The 5,281-nt window shown below is 43.2% G+C and overlaps 1 long non-coding RNA gene across 1 annotated transcript; it reads right to left on the bottom strand.

Moving 5' to 3' along the window:
* Positions 1–3,276: 3,276 nt before the first annotated feature.
* LOC131222561 (uncharacterized) lies at positions 3,277–4,962 on the bottom strand. The gene is made up of 2 exons (XR_009160107.1): positions 4,180–4,962; positions 3,277–3,636 (listed from the first exon to the last, which is right to left on the bottom strand). It is a non-coding gene; the product is annotated as an uncharacterized LOC131222561 (long non-coding RNA).
* Between the last annotated feature and the right edge of the window lie 319 nt (positions 4,963–5,281).

The following is a 5,281-nucleotide window of genomic DNA, read 5'->3' as shown; positions in this document are numbered from 1 at the left end:
ATGAAAGGTTTCAGAACTTGGTTCATCAACCTCATAAATATGCTAGGCGCATTCGAAAGACCGAAGGGCATGATCATCCATTCGTATAATCCTTCCTTGGTCTTAAAGGCTGTTTTCCACTCATCACCCGACCATATTCGAATCTGATGGTAATCGCTCGTTAGGTCCAATTTAGAGAATATTTTTGTACCCTCTAGCATGTCCAGCATATCGTCCAACCGTGGTATAGGAAACCTGTATTTTATGGTGATTTTGTTGATGGCTCAGCTGTCGACACATATGCACCAACTCCCATCTTTCTTTGGAGTTAATAGAGCTGGTACAGCACATAGACTCATGCTCTCTCGAATAAGATCCTTACGAATCAACTCCTTTACTTGTCCCTGCAGAATCTCGCACTCATTCAGACTCATTCGATAATGGGGACGATTCAGTAAACTGGACCCAGGGACAAAGTCGATATGGTGTTGGATATCCCGCATGGGGGGTAACCCATCGGGAAGGTCATCGGGCCAGATTTCTTTGAATTCAAGTAGAAGGGGCCTTAATCTTTCAGGGATGTTGGTAGGTTCGAGTTTTTCCCCTTTTACAATTAATGCATGAGTCTGTCATGTTTCCTTTGATTCTTCCACGAAGTCCCGTATGGTTAAGAGAAAGCGGCCCTCCACTTTAGAAGTTTCAGGTGGTCCCTCTGGATCCATAGGGGCCAATATGGTCTTCTGGCCGTCCTTGACAAAGATATATATATTATCTCGCCCTTTATGAGTGGCGTCACGGTCAGATTGTTGGGGCCGACCGAGTAGTATGTGACATGCTTCCATGTCAACCACATCGCATACTACTTCATCCTTATAATGTTTACCAATTGAAAAGGATATGGTGCACCGTTCAGTTACCTTTGTTTCGCTCACCTTCTTGATCCAACCAATTATATATGGAGAGGGATGACGCTCCATTTTTAATTGTAATTTTTCCACCATGACCTTGGAGACGATGTTCTCGCTGCTCCCACTGTCAATGATCACGTCACAAACCTTTCGATTCACCGTACACCTAGTGCAGAAGATGTTATTCTGCTGTGGATGCACTTCTTTTCTTTTCGCATATAATAGTCGCCTCACGACGAGCGACTCGCCATGATCTTGCTAAATCCAACCTGAATTATCTGCCTCGTCCTCGGTGGTATGCTCCTATTCTTCAATATCTGGATCTTCATAAGCGTTATCAGCACTACCATCATTAATGGCGAGGTTTACCACTTTTTACTGGGGACAAGCATTTGAGAGGTGGCACGGTTGGCTACAACGATAGCAGTTATCGGGCCTTGGCCAAGCATAGGGGTTCGGGATTTTACTTGGACCAGCAGCAGTCGATATGCCCCTTTGGGGTTTAGCTTGCCCGCTTTCCTGATCTCGGTTCTCAAACGTATGAGGTTGAGTACGTGCTCCTACGGGCTCCTTCCCCTTAAGCTGTGCAGTTCCCTGGGGCAAACCTGTCACAGGGATCCTTACAGTAGGATAGGTCCGTGTGTTAGGACGTTCAAGTTGCCCTTCTGCCCGAGTAGCCAACTTGATCGCATCATTCATCGTCCAGACGGACTGCATCTGGACCCGATCCTGGATAGCCACAAGCAATCCACCATTGAATCGGGTGACTTGCTGCGATTCAGTCTCGACCAAATCGTTACGCGCCGCCAGGCGGTAAAATTCTTCTGCGTATTCCCTCACCGACCGGCTACCCTGTCGACAATTTTGTTATTGTTGGAATAATACCTGATCATAATCGCTAGGGAGGAATCGGGCACGTAGTAGCTGCTTCATCCGCTGCCAGGTGCGAATTGGTGCTTTCGTCTGCCTGGTTCGCGCGAGTTGCAGTTGTTCCCACCAAGCAGAAGCTCCTCCTTTTAACTTGTAGGCCACAAGCTTGACCTTCTTTGCTTCAGGGATGTCCATATAGTCGAAAAATCGCTCAACTTCAGAAAGCCAATCGAGAAAATCCTCAATGTGTAGTTATCCATTGAAGCTAGGAATATCAACCCTCATCTTGAATTCTCAATCCGTTCGATCTACTCGATCGCCGCCATGTCCGGGGTATTGGAAGATTATGACGTCAATTTCCTCCTCACTGGAGCCCCCTTCCTCAGGAATGACCCTTGGATGCACTGTCGGTTCTATCCTGCGATCAGGGCGATTAATTGGGGGTGGAGGATTGCCACCAGGAATACGGAGTTGCCTTAGATTTTTCGCCAAGAGATCCGCTATGCGGTCGATAGAAGCCTGCAACCCTTGCATGGCTTGCTAATTCTCTCGTTGCGCTACTTCGAAAATTGCCGTCATTAAAGGTAAATTCCCTGGAGCACCGCCCATGGGATTGTTGCCCGACCCGTCGTTAGAAGCCATCAATCCGAGGGGAAACCTTGCTTTGATACCAAACTGACGCAGGGGAGGACGTGAGGTCGAGCACCGTCTTCCTCAAGAGGATAACTATTCCGAATCCATGGAACTTCTCTGGACTCCTCACACAGACTTCTCGAATCCACGAGGAAAGAAAGCAGAAATTAGAAATAAATTCTAATAAATTCAAAATTGATTAATGAATAATTAAAAACGAGTTCACAACCCTTTAAATAAGGGTATCAAGTAATGGGAAAGAAATCATAATCAAACTACAACTCAAACTCCTAGAATCTGTGACTTACTATAAATAGTAAACTTACTATTTATAGACGGTCGTGATGTCTACTAGTGCGCAAGGTTTTTGGCCAAAAATAGTAAGTGTCCTATTTGGCTTCACCAAACCGTTCCCCTAATTATTCTAAGCTCTTTTCACGTTGGGCGCAACTCCTAAAGCCCAATGGATGAAGAGTTATAATCAAACTAAAACTTACTATTTATAGTAAAAACGAAATTAAAACAGGGAAACAACCATCAATCAAGGGGTTTTTCGCAATTCCGGGCTGCGCAACCCAACATAGCTGGGTTGGTTGGCTAAAGTAGCTCGTTCTACCCCAAAATCATATATTTTACGTCAGCTAACTTATTTCGGATTGCTAGATACGCCCGATCTAAGGTCCGATAGTCTGGATCACTTCTGTCGTCGACCGGGCCTTTTCTGATCCATCTTGGCCATGAAACTGTCCGCGACCCGCTCTACATCACCATCGTAATTGGAAAATCAAACTGGTGTTAAAATAGTAACTTGTTGACTTAAATGAAAAAAGTAACTTATTGGGTGTTATCCAAACAATGTTAAAAAAAATTTTAAAAACCAAAAAAAAAAAAAAAAAAACAGACTTCAAGAAAAGATAAAAGTAAGGAGTGTCCCTCCTGGCATTTCTAGCTTTTATTTTAGAGGTGGATGGAGACCCACACCACCCCCACAAAAAAGGAAAGGGAAAAGACCCACCCGTTAAGGAAAAAACCCAGTCCAACATCAATGGCAATTAAAGTAAAAGGAAATTATGAGAGCAGGGTCTTTCAACAGGCTGATGCAAACATGGCCAGAAGCTTCTAGAAGCTCTCGAAGTTGACAGGGTCCCTCAGGAACTTCTCCATCTGCTTTGCTCGTCCTGATCGACATATCAAAGAGCTTTTGCCCAAACTCAATCACCAATCCCCCCTGAATGCTTTGATCAATCTGTGAAGAATGTAGCAGACAGGCTTCTATTAAACTGGAGGAAAGAATAAATTCTCTCTTTTTTTAATGGATCATGTCTTCAAGTAAATAGCCAGCATGCTGCTGAACCAAGAAATGAACCAGCGAGAGAATAGGGACATTGATTTACTTCTCTCTTCTTTTTTTTTGGTTCGTAAAGAAGCATTTTTTGTGAGTGGAGCATTTGGACAGTGCTCAATGTTGCTAGTTCAAGGTTGAAGATTCTGTCCCAAATTAGTTGGGAAAAAAAAAAGAATATGTTGTTTTAAGGGGGCAATTTAGGGATAATGAGAAAACCAACAAGCATCTAATGCCATTTCACACTTGCCATGGCTGAGCTCTAATGCTTAGGTTCATAATGAGAACACTGATTCTGCCACTACACAGTTATAACGTGGCCAAAGAAGGTTATTTGATAGACTTCTTTTTTGGGTGGGTGGGTGGGTTGAGAATAAGCAATATACAAGACAAATTTCACTGATGAAGAATCAGCGGTTGGCATATGCATGTGCTATCAAGGAGTACCTTCTGTTCAAGCTTCACCGTCTTCCCATGTCCAATAATATCCTGCAATGTATCCTTCAGCTGTTTTTCTTCATCTGGGGGAAGTGGCTGGTAAAAAAATACAAAAATAAATGAATAAAAAATTAACAAGTTTAAGAAATGAATGTTGCTGCTGATAGAATGGTGGTAATACCATTGAAGAGCAAGGAAGTTCAGCCCAACTGCTTCCTAAAATAGCTTACAAGAATCCTCCCTCATTGGTGCAGTTTAGGCTTGAGAAGCATCCCTTTTGTTATGTCTATAGTTGTGAAGAAACCTAGTAACTCCTTTTATGTAAACAGATTATATGATGTTCAAAGTAACAAAACAGCATTTATTTTTTGTTCAACCACACAACTACCACCACATAACCCACTTTCTGGTGCTCCAGGCTATTCATCTGGTGGGCTCAACCATGGATGGGCAATCTCCTCCATTAGACAATCTTACCTGTCTGATTGGTCTGCAAATGGACAATTTTACCAACTGTTGCCATCATCGTTCCAAAATTCCATGGTTGTTCCAATGGAACTGTTGAATGAACCATCATGATTTATGATTACGCATCCCACGTGGCATTTAAAAGCTTTGGGGAGGTTGTTAATGTTCACACGAAGGTGGGGACATTAGCAAAACCATTTAAATATTTATGACAACTCCGAATACTTCATTTAATTATTGAATGCCAAGCCGGTCGAGTCAAGCAAAGAATAGGTCGAGCCTGACCCAGCTGGCTATAGAACCAACTCGAGTTTTTGGGTTTTAAGCTACAGTCCAAAAGAGATTCATGATGGGCTGCATTAAATGCACAGAGCATTAAGCACAAGATTCATCTCTCGTGTGGTTCACTTGAGCATTGGATCTGCCTCATTGTGTGGTTCATATCTTAAAATGATCTGACAAAATGGATGGACAGCATAGATCAACAAATACATCACAGTGGGCCCCGTGGGAGCCCCTATATGGACATATTATTGTCCAGATGGGTCGATTGCAATCCGCTTGTCTGTTTTTTTTTTTTTTCATAAAAACGAGTTTCATTCATTCATTGGGCGAGGGAACCCGGGGTTCTGTACAATTCAGG

Source organism: Magnolia sinica, chromosome 13 (genome assembly GCF_029962835.1).
Source record: "Magnolia sinica isolate HGM2019 chromosome 13, MsV1, whole genome shotgun sequence".
In the NCBI taxonomy this organism is placed as follows: Eukaryota; Viridiplantae; Streptophyta; class Magnoliopsida; order Magnoliales; family Magnoliaceae; genus Magnolia; species Magnolia sinica.
Note: the sequence above shows the minus strand (reverse complement) of the source record. Positions and strands in the feature narration are given on the sequence as shown.